At 43.8% G+C, this 15,950-nt stretch overlaps 1 protein-coding gene across 8 annotated transcripts in view; it reads right to left on the bottom strand.

Moving 5' to 3' along the window:
• The window catches only part of HIC2 (HIC ZBTB transcriptional repressor 2), a 70,349-nt gene that overhangs the window by 39,264 nt on the left and 15,135 nt on the right, over positions 1–15,950 (bottom strand). For 3 of the 8 annotated variants that reach the window (XM_040081250.2, XM_040081255.2, XM_040081253.2), the window contains exon 1: positions 685–862. The exons of 2 other annotated variants lie outside the window; for them this stretch is intronic. The gene's annotated coding sequence lies outside the window, so the exon portion shown is untranslated. Of the gene's footprint in view, positions 1–684; positions 869–2,244; positions 2,325–15,950 lie in introns of those variants that run through there. 3 more of the 8 variants (XM_040081252.1, XM_040081247.1, XM_040081251.2) reach the window with 2 other exon arrangements.

Raw genomic sequence — 15,950 nt, 5'->3', positions numbered from 1 at the left:
AAAAACAGAGAAACAGTCCTAAAGGAATAGCAGTTTTCCCACTAAAAGGAGTTATTAGTGAACTAGACAACATAACCCTTAAGACTTTGTCTAGACTAGGATAAAATGCTGTGTTATTGAAGGTGTTTGAGAGGCATAGTGTAGGTAAGGCTCGTGGCCTTTGAGGATGTGGTAGCCAAGGAAGAGACTAATTAGGACATGTTCACTAACGTGTCTTAATGTTCCGTGTTTAAATCCTTGCACAAGAACTCAAGGCTATGCAAAGCAAAGTTCTCTGATGCTGTTCTGATGACTGTAAAAGCAAAGCTATGACAGTGCAAAAAAAATCAGAATGGTGAGGAATTGCTGAAGTCTCACATCCCTCATTTTTCTTATGCTCATCAAATGCCTGGAACATCTGCATCTTAAAATATTCACCAGCATTTTACCAGACAACCTACTATGACATTTTTCCTCTAAAAATCTAATCAAAGGCCTAAATGCCAATAGTAAAAGAGACTGCAGGCTAACAACCTACACTCCAATGAAACTTATCCTTCTGCTCCAGTGTTTGCACAGGCAGATTTTGGAAGGAGGGCATGAGAGAAAAAGAAGACAGAATTATGAAGAGTGTGCCCAAGGCTTCAGCAAAACCATTATTTTGATAATCCATTACCAGAATTGTTAATTAAAATCAAATCCCACCTCACTAGGACAGCCAGATGTATCCACAGAGACCTTGTTCTGAGAGTTGTTACACTAAATACCAGGAGAATCACAAATGCTGTAGCTTCTTCTTAACCCTTCCAGCAGTATTTCAGGAACCACCTGTCAGGTTGAAAGACTGATCGTTTTTCTCCCAGCTTGTTGCAGGCTCTAGGTGTGCCCCTAACCAAATAGGCTTACCACTTAAAAGCTTAATTGCACCTGTGGCTTAAACCTTATCCCAGACAGCACTTGGGAGCATTTGGGTGTTTCAGGTGTGAGACTGGGGCCTGCATTCACAGACAAAGCTAGGCAAGTCAGAGTAGGAGCCCCTGGTAAAAGTAGGCAGTACACTGGGGAGCAGGGGATGAGGAATAAAAAAGTGCTTTTTCCATCTTGATCACATTTAACTGTATTTACATTTCCACAGTTGGGCTTGAGTAATGTCTACCTCCTTGTTTGTGACTGAGGGCAGGTTTCAGAGTCTCAGATTTCTTTTCCACAACAAAAAGATCAAAGTTTGAGCCACTTGTGCAACTTAGGTGTTTACAGTGAACTGGTCTAATCGCATGGCAAGCCCTCCCTCCCGTTATCAGTCCCACGCTGAGCCAAGCTCCTTCATTCCATAAGCACCAGGGAGGACTGAGAGGAGAGGGCCCATGTCTGGTGTGGAATATAACCCACCATCCCTTCTATCTACTCTAACATGGGAACTAAAATACAGTGTGCAAGGGAAGGGTTTAACATGTCCAAGTAAATATTCGCTCGGGATGTGGTCTGCAGGGCTGACAAAGCATTTCCAGGTTGTGTTTTTTAAAGAAGCTTTCTAAAACACAAGCAAGCGCTGTGTGAAGAACTGGAACAAAAGAGAAGACTCCCTTCACTAACGTTCTCAGTATTGCCTGGGTAGTACAAGCTCATGGTGCATCTTACTGTCAAAGGAAACCTGTGCTGCCTTGTCCAGAGTTACTGGCAAAAGAAAGATAAAGAAACACAGTACATATAGAAGTCCGTGCAGACAAGCTTCCCCATTCCTAATCTCACTTTGTCTCATGCAAAGGACACACAAACTTTCTGGGTCTTCATTTTGTAAGCTATAAAATGGAGCTAAATTTTAGGGGTTTGTGAAATGGTCTTTAATTAATAATTGCAAAGCACACATCTTCAGAAGAAAGGTATCATGTAAATATTAATGAGCTCAGACTACTGGCAGTATGCGTGTCTCCTAGGAATCGTAAGCACCGTGGATGGATCAAAGAGGACGTGTAGCTCTAAGAGACAGAGTGGTGGGAGTAGTCTCTGTCTTTAACTGTATTTTAAAGTAGATCCTCAAGACTGTTGTGGATATGCCCTATCAAGTTACAGCACCTTTCAATTAAAATGACATTTTATCCTTAGGCAAAATTCCACCGCGTACCTTTTAATATTAGCAGGGCACATTTTCACTCATGTAGATATATCTTCTACATACATGCACTACTAGATCTTTGTAAATAGGGGTCAAAGCCACTGGGAAATAGGGATTTTACCTTCATTTTCATCAAAGTAAATACCCCTTACCTAGTTACATTGCTGAAAAACTTCCAGCTCCGCTGCAGTGCCGCGACAAGAAGCAGGATGGGGATGTGGCAGCTGTCTGCTTCGCGGCGCTCGTAGCTCGGTCTGGCAGCGCTTCAGACATGGAGCTGTCTTTGAATGAACGCGGCAGAAAACGCCGCATGCTGAAGGCGCTGCGCCTGTTCCCCTGAGCAGGGGCGGCACAAAACGCGGCTACGGCCACGGCGGGGAGAGGTGCGAGCCCCTCCGGGGGCCGTGTGCGGGCATGTCGGTGCAGCGAGGGCGCAGCGGCTGCGCGGCCTCCGGAGCCGCTGCCCTGCTGGGCAGGCACGCTGGGGAGGAGGCTCGCGGCCTCCTCAGGAATGCGGGATGGCCGCAGGCCTCAGCAGTGTTTTCCAAAGAGGTGCTCGCGTTTGTTTCTCTTAGGGTCCGGCAAGCCTGTGCTTTTTTGTTGTTGGGGGCGGTGGTGGGGAATGAGGGAGAGTTGCCTTGTTGGGGTTTTTAAAAATACATTAGAAGACAACAGGGAGCAGGGAGCGAAGATTTTTCCTTGCCTGAGGAAAATTCAGTTTTATCAGCTGCCTTCCTACCTTTTTCTGGCTGTAAGACACCATGGACAGCTTTCTGCCTACTTCTTTGCAGCCAGGCATCCTAAATGCTTTGTGAGCCTGACACGTGGCCAGCCAGGGGTTCCACAGCAACTTGCCTCCAGTCTGGGGCTGCATTTCATTTCCTCAGCGCAGTCAGACCAATGGCCCTCTGTCCTGCTCACCTCGGGCACGTTTCCATGAGCTCTGCTCTCTGCAGTTGCTGTTACGGCAGCGCTGTAGCTGTCTCTGGTTTTGTCTACACTGGAGCAACTGGGACTGATTGCTTAGTGCTGGTAGCAAGAACAAAAATCGGATGGTGTAGGCACGCTCGGTGCTTGTAGCTGTGTCCCTGAGCTGCTCAGAGGGAGCACGGCAAAGAGATGGCGTTAAGAGGCCTTACTGCTTCTTTGGCAAAAGAGGCTGAAATTTGGAAGATGCTCAGAATAAATAACACCTCTTGATAGCTCAGAAAAAAATTCTCCAGAAGGGAATTTCTGCCTGCATTGCCAATAAAAAATGGGGCGTTCACAATCCAGTGAGTGGTGTCCAAAACAATGGTCTAATAATAACTTGGATCTACTTGCTGTGCTCAGTGCTAAAAGATATGATAGGAAACGTAACTGTGTTTTGATATCAAATAACATAAATCTGGACACCATGCCAACAATTTTTAGACAAGGAACCATAACCCTAACCAGAGACACTGGGAGGTTAATTTCTTCCCCAGCCAAACCAGGGAATTTTACACCTCTGTATGGATAATGTTTTCATAGCAAACCCAGACATCAGTCCTAGCAAATGCCTCTCTGTAAACTCTAGCCCAAAAGAATCACTTTGGAAAAGGTCATATCATGCTCCTGTTCCCAGAATTAAGTTAATTACCACTTGTCCCTCTCGGTTTAAGGTATGGGATCCTCCCACAAAGAAGGTACACAACCAGATTGTTAAAAGATGTACATACGCCCTCCTAAGCAAACAGGCTTCTTTGTAGTATCACTAAGATTCCCTCTGGTCATCCCTGTAGAATTCCCAATGGGAAGGGAAGCAGGGAGATCAGTGTAACCAGGGCTTTGCCAGGGGCACAGTGCATGCCAACAGGAGTGCTGATATTTTAGTGTTAGGTAGTGATCCCTCTCCATCTGGATGATTTTTATTTAGGTTCAGCATCAGCCTTCATGTAGAATGAAATATCTGAACTATGGGAATGTTTTATCACTGAAGTTGAAAGATTTGCAATGCATTTTCCCCTCTGACACACTTTATTCTTATTTCTTCTTATTCCATCCAGGTATTTGCGATCTATATATTATGGAAGTATTTCACTTCTCCTCCATGTGACCACCTACATGCATTGACAGAAAGCAAATCCAGGTAAGTCCTGCTATCAGTTATACTGGTTGCAACTGAAGTTTGATCAGCAATGAAGGTCAACACACTGTTCTGAATTTTCTGTCCACAAAAATGTTACACAGTGCACCTACTGAAAGATGTTTAAAAATAGCCTAGCCCACATGGTTCTTGGGCACAGAAATATTGTCAAAGGTTGCCTGCCACAGAACTCAATTGCTGATTTACAGCAGTAGTTTAGGAACAGAAACCCAGACCCAAGTGTTTAATTACCAACATGCCCATTCTGATCTAACACAGCACAAACTGTGTAGGATGCTAAACCCCCCTTTCTGTCAGCCCTGAGCACAGAACCAGAGCACAGAGCACAGAGCTCTGAGCTCTGAACCTGCTAAGCAAGAAAGGATTACACCAAGGACAACAGGCTCCAGTTCCCTGGCGAGAGCGCTCCTTTGCAGGCCCGTAAAAAAAGGGTTCAGAGACTATTTGTGTCAACTCCCTAAACCACAGACCACAACTAGCCCTCCCTCTGAAGCACTTGCATGCTGCTCCTTGCAAAGCTGGAGCAAGATACGTTGGCATCCAGATCACCGCCTTTGGGGGCCCACCCATGCCTCTTGGTCTCCTTCCATCCCTTATCGCAGCCTCGCAGACCCTCTCCCTGGGCAGCAGCAGAAACTGGGGTGTATTTGCCTCCAAGTTTGGCACTCTTCTGTTTCACCCTCTCCCTGTTCTTCTGACCCAGGGTGCAGCCTGCCCGCCCCACTGGGTCCTCTGATACCAAGAGGGACATGAGAGCCAAAAATGTGAAGCTGGCAACTCTAGCCCTTGAAACAAAAGGGGATTTAGGATGTACTTGGCATTTCAGCTTTAAAGTTTAAAATAAACGAGGCAAAACTGAACTGTAGAAAAGGAATGGCTTATGGGCAGCTCAGACTTGCCCTAGACTTTCAGGCCAGTCATTTCCCATAAATACTCATAATTTCAAACATAAGAAAGGGGGAGAGGAGACAAAACAAACTGAGTCAACTGTTTACTGCCTTTCTGATTCAGACTCCTTAGCAGATGGAGGACAGAAATTATTCTAGGAAAAAGTTCCTTTTTATGTATCTGGGACAGCCCCCAAAATTTTTACCACAGGGGAAGAAGAGGACAAGAACTAAACTGCAAACTTGTCCGCACCCTAGCAGGAATTCACCCATTTTTCAGCTCCCACAGGTATCATTAGCATGCTACTGAGAGCAGAAAAAAAGTTGCTAAGATCAAACACAAGCTAGTAACAAAGCTCTTCCTCTTGTCATCCTTCGATGGGCCAGAATTTCTGGCTGCAGCTTGTCTTTCGCTGAAAGGCTGGGCTAGTTCAGAGTCCCTTTTCAAAGTGCCACACTCTGAACGGGCTGCAGCTGCGACACAGAAAGTGCAGAAGGCAGGAAGTCTGACGTTCACACCAACCTCAGCCCCTTCACTCACACCTCTTTTCAAATAGCTTTAGCACATGGAGCCCACATTTTCACGTTCTCAGAACTAGCTTTATCTATCACGCTGCAAGTTTAAGAGAAATTTTTGAAATAAGTCTCTTTTTTCACATTAAAAATGCACTCAACTGGGAGCAACTTTTAAATTGTTCCTGTAAATTGTTCTCTTCTCTGATTTTTGCAATTAGTTGCCATACTCCCCTTTAAAATAGTATATATAATTTTTAAAAAATAAAATACCGATTGAAACAGCATACCAACTGTTGTCACAGTCCAAAAATGTCTGGATTTTCAAACTTAAGTCCACCACTGTGTAAAAAGGCCACACACATGTAAGTGTCAATCAGGCTCAGTGGCAAAACAAGAGGCTGAGCCTGCAGAATGGCACAAATTTTCCTGGACAGAAAAAGAGTGCCAGTTCTCACCCATCTGGAATAACTTCTGCATTTTTCAATGCAGACTTTTGGAATTTGACCTCAAGAAGCCAGGTGCTTGATTTCTGCATCTCCTGTTTTGCCATGTTTCACAACAGGAGGAGAGAGAAATAAGTGTATTACTTACAAAGCTACACCTTAATTAACACCTAATATTACCATAGTGACTGATTTTGCAGGCAACTCAAGTGGTCTGTTCTGTGCCCAAAACTTCTGTAGCTGATTCTGTGCATTTTTAACAGAAACACTATCTCCATTACCCTCCTCTCAGCACCTCAGGATTAAAATAATGTAACATTCGAAGTATTTGTGGGAAATGGCAAACAAATGGGTAGTAAAGCCTGGAGGTTGCTTGGCAGCAGAAATTAGCTATGGCAAGTAACTCAATGAGGGCAACAAAACCCAGCATTGTCCAACAAAAGGCTGATGGGTGAGGGGAAAAGGCCAACCCCACAGGATACTGGCAGGTCTCAAGTACTATTTTGAATCAGGTAAACTAATATCTCCTGTACCTGTTCCAAAGCACAGAGTAATACATGGTGTCTGTCTGCAAAGTCTGCTGGCTGCCTCCTCTGGAAGTAGCATCTATCGTGGTGAAGATCTTGTATTTTCTCTTGGTCTCTGGAAAAGGATCCCAAACAAGTGGCAGGGACACAGGGGTTTGGAAGCCTTTGCAAGTTTATCTTTACTGATAAGGCTGCAATCCTTGCTGCAAGCACATCAGCCTGTGTCTGCAGCAAAACCTTATTCCAGTGGATGCCTGCCTTGAAACAGGGGCTGGGCAATGCCTTTAACCCCTTAGTGCCCCAGCTAAAGAGTTTAGATTTCTTTTTCTTGCTTGAAGATGCATCGTGTTTTCATACAACCTAAAAAACAAGCAGGTAAGTCAGACCTGCTTTGAGACAGCAGCAATGCAGATCATATAGATTATATACCTCCACAGATACTATCAGAGCAATTCACCCTCAGAGAGTTTCATCTCCCCAAACCTCCTCTAGTTCTGTGCAGATCAAAAGAGTTGTCCATTTAAAATAAAGGGTTGCAGCTATCCAAACTGTGGGTGGAACACATAAAAATTCATTAAGAGGACTTCTTGAAATTATTTTGTCTAATTGATTGGCCAGAGTTATTTGGATTCTTAGAACTGGAGAATCAACTATGATTCCCAGCTATCTGATCTTTTTCTAACAGGTTAACTAACTTTGTTAATGAAATCTCAGATCACTCACAAACACGCATGCCAAGGGCAAATATCCAGAAAGTCACTAGGGATCTCCCAAAGCTCACATGCCAAGAGCTTGGGCAGCCTGAAAATGAAAAACAAGAGGCTTTTCTCTTACAGCAGGTTTCATTTATTTGCTCCCACTTGCTCTTTCCCCATCTTCTTCCTACACCACTGAGTCAACCTTGACCAAACAAGTTTCAGTTAAGCATGTGCTTTGCCAGAGGTGTTTTTAAATTATGTTTTTAAAAGTTTATTTATAGTACGCACGCACAGTGCATGATGCTTTCAGGGCTTCTGGAGACTTCAGCATGTCAGGCAGAACTTCACCAGGTGGAAGGAACATGAATTCATCAGCTGGCCCATGGAAAACCACCTTCTCCTCACTGCGTCTATCTATGTACCCCAGCTCAAAGATGGAGTGCAAAGAAATAATTTCTACTCCATTATCTTCTACCCACTATTCGTAACATCTATGATCAACATACTGGAAATTCCAATTGAAAAAATACAGAGAAATCCAAGTGATCCCCCTCCAGCTGATCTCTGACCCCAGCAGCCCGTGAGACAATGCAACTGTTCTATGAACAATTTCTCATTAGGGCAAGGGTTGGAAAACAGTGCCCTGACAGAAAACTATGAAGTGAACTGGGTGAAACTTGCAGTGAGAGTTACATGGTCCAGCACTCCTTGCATGTGGCAAACAGTAAGTTTCATTTAGGGGTTTGTCCTAAATGGTTGGATTTGACCCATGTGACCAGTTTCTCTTTTCATAAGAAAACTGTAACATGACCACAAGATCATTTTCAAGCAGAAAAGTAAATATTTTCAGGAGCAAGCCTCTCAGCTAAGTTCTGACCCTAAAAGACAGTTGTTCTCGTGGTTTGGCTTCCGAGTTATACGCAGCACGAGTCTGGATTTACTGCACAAATCTCTGCCATGCACAAGAGATCCCCAATCCTGCTCCCTGCCCCTGTACCTGGCCTGGACAGGGAACATCCACTGGACAGGCCCTTCAGACCAAAGGGTGTGTTCATGACTGCTTTCGGGACAAGCTGAACTGTCCCTGCTCCAAAATGGTTCAAGTTGCTGAAATATTGTTTCCTCAGCTGCCCAGCAAAATACAACCAGAGCAAGTTACTCAGAGGAATGGCTCAGAAACCACAATTTTAGGAGGTGGCACAGAGGGCGTTCTGAGAGGAGAAGAAAAGGATGTGGTAGACAATTTGCTAATGCCCAGAAACTCTCTGTCTCGGAACAAGCAAGCTGCACGCCAGAATGCCTCGGGACAGGGCTGAGTCCATTGCTCTTTCCACAACAGCAACTTTTTCTAAATAAAGATGTCTTTACACGCAGGACTTGGGAAACTTAATTCAGATTAACTAAAGCTGTGAATTTAAAGTGAATTAGCTAAACCACATTGTATCTCTGTATAGTATTCAGTATTAAAAGGAACTTTAATATAATTTATCTCATTCTATTAAATTAAGAGCATTTTAATTCTGAGAATGCCCATGCAGGGATTAGTGGCTTGCACAAATGATGAAGTTACATGCTATGCTGGAGCTGAATGTGGCATAAGGAAGTCTCCCCACTTCCACGCTAGAAAATGCTCATTTCCCACCCACTTAAAAATAAGCTAACTAAAATTATACTTTTTATTATTCTCATTACCCATGCCTACAAATCTAAAGCTGCATTTAGAGAAACTTGCCTCTGGCTCTGCATCTGTCTTTTGTTTCAATCTATCAGACCATGTGCATTGTTTAAAAATTAAACTATCAGAAGAAAAAAGAATATTGATAAAAAAACAGGAAAAGAAAACAGCAGATAAGAAATATTCACGGCATTACTTTAAAAAAAGCCAGACACCAGACCCAAGCCACATCAGCTGCAGTCTGCCAATGGACCTGGATCTAGACCATTCCATGAGCTACTGATTTGACTGCCTTACAAAGAGGGTAATTCTCAAGTTTTAGACTTGAGATTGTCATGTTGTTTGTTAGCAACAAGGTATGTTCCCAGCTTACTAAGTAGTATGGGCCTCTTACAGCTTCATCATGGGTCTTACAACACCACAGCCTAGATAATGGCTTGGACAGAGTATTTCTTCATCAAAAGGCTCAGCAAAAATCACTTCACAGAGGAGAAATGACAGGTAATGGTCAATCCCTAGCTGCCACTTGGGAAGAGACTGAACCTCTCTGCTTCAGTTTACCTGGGATCGCTGGGAGAGCTTGCAACACATCAGAACCATAGACTTCAGAAGTCCAGGTAGCACAAGGGACACTGCCCAACTGCTTGAAGTGAGAGCAGTCTGGTAACTGTGGTTACTAAATAGGCTGAACCCAAAAGATCTTCCCTATGGAGTACGTGCTACTTTCCATGCCACCCCTTTTTGAGCTGGAGAGGAAGGAAAATAAGGATAAAGAATTTTTATTATAGATCTTAGGCAAACAACACTTTGGCTCCAATGCAGTCTTCCACAAGTAAGAAAAACAACTTCTCAAGCAAGTTCAGATTGTTAAACAGGAGACAGATGAAAGAATGCCTCAGAATGCAAGGAAATCCCAGGGTGGGAAAGAATTAGCAATATATAATTAAAAAGAGCACTCTCCCCTTCCTCATCCCTGAGGTGAACACAGGTCTGCATATTACTGACTTCTACATCAGCACCAGACAATGAAGCTATCACTTGAGGTCATTCTCCTTTCTCCCCAGGCCTCTCTCCCTCATGTTTTCAGTTGCTGGAGGCTGTTTCACACCAGTTCCTGCAAAGGTCCCTGTGTAGCAGGACACGGTTTGCATGTGCAGCTTGTGATGAAAGATTTGGCCACTGGAGAACACCAGGAGGGAGGAAACCAGATAGCAGCGCTTATCAGGACTCCTGATAGAGGCTCCGTGGTCCCCTGCTGGTGGCCTTGATTGAGCACCAATGGAGCCAAGCCTGCTGCTCTCGTGTTCGAAGACAGGAGCAGGGCAGAGCTCAGGTCACACTTGACTGAACAGAGTAAATCCTGTCAGTTGGTAACACGGCCTGGAACACGGACTCTTGGCATTCTCTGCAGACAATGGTATCAGCAACACACGGTGGAGCTCAGACCCCTTGCTACAAAAGGTGGGGACTGAGGACCACGCCAGCACAGTGCAGTGCAGTGCAATGCAGAGTGCAGTGGTGCAGCTGAGCTGTCCCGTGGCACCCAACTCCAGAGACAGGGAGTCTGAGAGAATGGCTTGAGTGCAAGTCTGTCGTATATGAAGAGAATACCCAGCTACACACTCATGTGAAGGCTAGAAACTCCCTCACCTCAGGGCGTAAGCCAACCACCAACTTCCTCTACGCACAAGTTATACCATATTTGTTTGTTTTAGGAGTCCTTGTACCTTTCCCTCAAGCATCTGGTGTTTGCCTGTCTTGGAGAAAGGATGCCAGGCTAGACAGACAGATCATGGCTTCCTTCTGGTATGGCAATTACTGCATTCCAGCCTGGAAGGGGGAGAACACACTGGGGAAAGCGAGGAATGTTAGATGGCAAGTTCCAGTAACACATGGCCCCATTAAATAGCCTTTCCTCCCTGCCTGGCCCTGCACAGTCATACCAGCAGCACACCAGGAGCACACAGCAGCACTACTTGGCCCTTTGCGCTCTCAAAGAGTCCTGTGTTCCACCACAGAATCTGGGAACAAAGCTGAGCAGGGCTCAGCCCTCGTCCTGGAAATCCTCACATGTGCAAGAAGCAGGATGTTCCCATGCAAATAAGGGTGTTAGAGAACAAGGGGACAGAGGACAATTGTGGTCTGCAGCACAAGTTAATGTACAATATTTAGAAACAACAGATCTGACTAGACACCATGATCCCTTAACATCAGGTTGGATCTATCATTGTCCAATAGCGTCTGTGCCTCTATAGCCAAAAAACCCCAAACAACCAGAAAACAAAACTCATCGAAGGTTACCTACAAAACCAATTTGTACAAACTTTGAGAAAGTCAACCCACTTCCAGCAGAATATTAAATAGCTGTATCAGTCTATGAACTAGGGGCTTGGGAGAGCATTTATACATTAAATAGGCATTTGGCAAAGCCCCTTTCTTCCTGCTCTGGAGCCAGAAGGCTCCCAAGCTCCCCAAGACAACTGTAATTTGGGAAACTCAGACCTGCCTTTCTGCCTAAAAATTCTTTTCTCTGTTGACTTTGGCTCTGTGCCAGTTTAGCCATCAATTCCAGGCCTCCTGATCTGTGTGTCAGCAGAAATTGCCAGTAGGTATCTGTCCAGATTAGTGCCCGGACACCATCTCACTTGTGGCCTGCTCATGGATACCCTTCTTGAAAGCAGCTGCTGCTGCTGCATTTATCCACTGGAGCCCTCATTTCCTCACTGCCCATCTGCTGCAGGGGAGGCAGAGCCACACAGACAGGACACAAATAACTGACAGGGAAGACCTTGCCACAGCACACAATAAAGACCAGGAAATCCAAAGCCTGCACCTACCTCATGAATTTGTGCTGGTTTTTAAAAGCAGAAGAAGAATGTGGATAAGCAAACAGAGATACGGTTGAACGACTTATCTAAGTTTAGACAAGCGGTATCTAAATAATGCTATTTTATCTTATTACTGTAACAAATACGAGAATTGATTTAATAACCTAATGTTGGTTTTGGACAGTAGAGGTCTGCATCAATGGACCAAGACACTAATTATATTATCTTATCAAATCAGTGTGTAATAATAGAACTTCTCTATGCATTGATGGAGCTGGGCTTAGCTCTGCATGAGAAAATAATCCCTGAAAGGCAGGGAACGAGACAGTATTTAGCAGAAACTCCTTGTGCATAGCTGTTATTTTCTTTCCCTTTCAAAATATTATTATCTTTAAGGTATCGCATGACGAGAAATTTCCTCGATAATCTTTATTGCTTGTTATTTAACCTCCCTCTATCTTTCTGAGAGGTAGTCAATATAATTTTCCAAAAGACTTAAGTAAAAAGGGAAAGAACTACTGGTGCATATGCAGATCAATTCATTGTAGGCTGACAATAAAGCTTTTTTCATCAAGGTACAAGCAAAATGACTTGCTGACATTAACTGGCAAGTACTTTGCATTCATATGGTATCTTTCATCTACAGACTTCAAAGCATCTGACAGGAGGCAGGCAGGCCTTGTTTCGTCATCCATCCAAGGAAGAAGCTGCAGCACAGTGGCAAGGCTTCCCCAGAAGGTAAAACCATTAGCAGAAATCTAAATGAAGTGATTCCCTGTCCTTAAAAATGAACTACTCTGCCCCAGTACAAATGACACGTGCCCCAGAGAGCAGAGCCACCGCTGACCCACACCCCTCTGAGAACTGCTCAGGATTCTTTAAGAATGTAAATTTAATTCATGAGAAACTAAACAAACACAGAACACAAGAATACTCTTCTGCACACAGGGAAATGATGGGGATCTGAAACCAATCCAGATCTGAAGTTCTGCAGTGCTCCAAGGAGGAGCACTCCTTGAGTGAACCTGCAGAAGCACAGGTTTTCATTCATGAGGAGAGGAAGGGAAATCCTGATACATAATCTAGCAAGTGTTTAAATAAACCTGTTCAGATGAAGATCTCTCCACAGAAAAACTAGGACTGTAAGAAAGGTTATGGAAGGAATTTTTAAAATGCCGTCTTATAAAGAGTAAACCTTCTTTCAGCTCTTCACCTTTTTCATACAGCTGAAGAATGGCTGACTGCCTACGGCACTCAAATGGCCAGCAGAAACACTTTTTAACATAAATAGGGAAGAAAAATCCCTGCACAGTGCTATTTTAAAAGAAGCATATGGATTCCTCTAAGTTTGAAAATAGCAAACAAAAATTATGCCAAGGCAATCTCTGGAGCAAGCAGTCTTTCAGCATTGGTGAAAGAAACTGCAATAGAAATATTTTAAGACCTACTCTCTAGTTATGAGAGCTCTCATGGCCTGCGGAGCCGGACAGTATTAGAGGCCACTAAATCCTGAAGTTTATTTTTCTAAAAGTTTTCACTTCAAATAAAGCTTTGTTTTAATATGTATGGGGCCAACTGTTAGAGCATTGAGGTCCTGGTTATTAGCCAGCTAGAGCTCATGAATTATGTTTAGTGAGAAGTTTATTGGCTCAGTAAACACCATTCCAGTTCCCCTCACTCCTGAATCGTGGAAGCCAAACCAAGAGATATTCAATGCCATATTAGCACTAGCACCAGAGCAACCATTATCTGATTACAGACATTTTATTTTTTTGTAAGGAATTTGCTATTGCATCATTTAATACACGGAAGTCTTTAAATTTACCAAGGCAACACACAAAGAGTAAGTAACTGTTTGGTCCTGTTTATCATCTTCTAGAGAATACTCGTTTCCATCCCATAGCTTTCCAAATCCAGGCATTACAGAAATGCAGTCCCTCAAACACTTTGTAAGGTAGGAGTTTGGTAAGGAATTTTTAACACTAGCAAGGTGCTCCTGAAGATCTGAAGTGGAGCCAGAGCAGCCTGAGGTGGTGTTGGCGCTGCCTGGCCTCACCCCATGTGGGCAGGCAGCAGGAACCTGCAGACCAAAATGCAAGGTAGGCATCTCTAGAACAAGCAGGACTGATGAGTGGCTGTGCAAATCCAGAAGCAACTGCTACTTGTGTGGCTGGCTTTGTCCTAGGCTGTGACTGGTTACCTCTCACTGCCATGAGCTAAAGCCCCAAGTACAGAGAGTAAGCAATGATCAGTCAATGTGCAATGGCTTGTTTGTGTGCTTGTTGTTCCAGTTCTCTGGAATAGCTAAGATAGCCAGAAGACTGTACAGGGACTGTGTCAGTCCTTGAGGCAAGGAAAGTTAATTTAGTTGGAAGAGTAAGGATGAAAAAAAGAGTGCTATAATAACAGTTGTCTATTCTGGTAGCAAAGTAAACTGTAACTGAAGGAGTTTAGGTTCTCCTAGTTCTCTGCATCTGTCACACCGCTTTGGTTAAATAATGCATCTGTTTGTGTCTCTGCTTCCTCTCTTCCCTTCTGCTTTACTATCTACTATCTGCTATTATCTAGTATTACTATTACTATCTACTATTATCTGCTATCTACTGCCATCTACTATTTAGACTGGAACATTCTTCAGGGAAGAGATTGTGCTGGTACAGCCCAATGACAGCCTTAGGGTTCTGCAGTCCCTAAGCCAAACATAGCCCAATTTACATAACACCAACTATGAAATCATGTATTCTCATGTAAATGCATCTTCTGATGTCCTGAATCTGTCCATATGACAATGAAGAAACTTGGCAGTACAGATCCTTAATGTCCAACCTATCCCACAAGGACATATTATCACACAAAGCACCTCTGGGGAACAGGCAGAGTTAAAATCTTTCCACCACAGTAGTGGTGAAAGACAAGATACCCTTCTCTTTAAATTTAACCCTCTCCCTTCCAAAGAATGCCTGGAATTTGTACTATTTCCCAGCAGAGGGTGGAAGGCAAAGACTTGGCATGGGGCAAGACAGATAAGAGCAGTTGCCTTCTCTAGGTTTTGTTAACTCTGTGTAATTGCTTAGGGCATGTGATGGTTAGAGAGAGAGACACATCTGCCAGACACAGACTAGAAATCACTAGGATAATTCCAAGCAAACAAAATCTAGTTTACAATGCAGTTGTGGTATATAAAACACCTCTGTAAAACTACGCTATAATTCAGCTGTTGCAGTTTCATTAACAAAGCAAGGATACAGTTTTCCCTCTCAAAGACTGCCATTTAGGATCACTATGACATTGAATAAAGTCTCGAGTTCTCTGGGGCACAGGGTGAAGGTTGATTGTCAGCGGAAGTTTCTCTAAGCGAGGCACATTTAAATACCATGTTTTGCAAAAGGGCCCATATTGCCTTGCCTGCGAATTCAGGTTCCTTTACCAGTTGAAAATCTGGGTCAAAGCAATTTGCTTACATTTGGAGTCCTTTTCCAAAATTAATGGTGCGTGGTATTTGGAGTTGCAGATACAGGACAACTGGATACTCTGCTATTATCTGTTCTGCATCATGCATCCACCATCTACAGTTTTCCTGCTAAGCTTTGTTCACATGGACAGCCCACTCCTGCAGCAGTTGCACACTCAGCATCCTAATGATATTATTCTTGGCCATCCTGTTAAACTCACAGCCTAAGGTAGATGCACAGGAGTGAGCCCTGCTGGATTCTCAGCAGTTTTTAGATGACTCCAGATTACAGCTGGCCATGGGTGGAAGTTTTCATAAGCAGTGATGAAGTTCAGAGCTTTTCTATTCAAATAGGATGTTGACTACTGCTGTCTCCATCTCTTTCACTTCTGTGGTGATAATTAGATTACCCAAATGGACTGGGCTCACAGCTACATCAGACCAATTGGAAGATCCAGTTAGTGCTACATGCAGCTGCCAAATTGCTTGGCTAAATTTCACACAGGGATCACACACAACTGTGACAGTTGATGTTTGTTTCACTTTGCCATTCAAGGAGGTACTTTCAGATTACTAATTTCTTGTATGCCTTGGGTGCTGGCTAGTTCAGAGATTATTTTGTTGTATCCTGACAGGCAGTTGTTAGCTGGACCCTAAGCCCTCAGCACACACATTTAAATCTCTCTGATCTGGAAATCTGGGTGG

This window comes from Hirundo rustica, chromosome 17 (genome assembly GCF_015227805.2).
Source record: "Hirundo rustica isolate bHirRus1 chromosome 17, bHirRus1.pri.v3, whole genome shotgun sequence".
Taxonomy (NCBI): Eukaryota; Metazoa; Chordata; class Aves; order Passeriformes; family Hirundinidae; genus Hirundo; species Hirundo rustica.
Note: the sequence above shows the minus strand (reverse complement) of the source record. Positions and strands in the feature narration are given on the sequence as shown.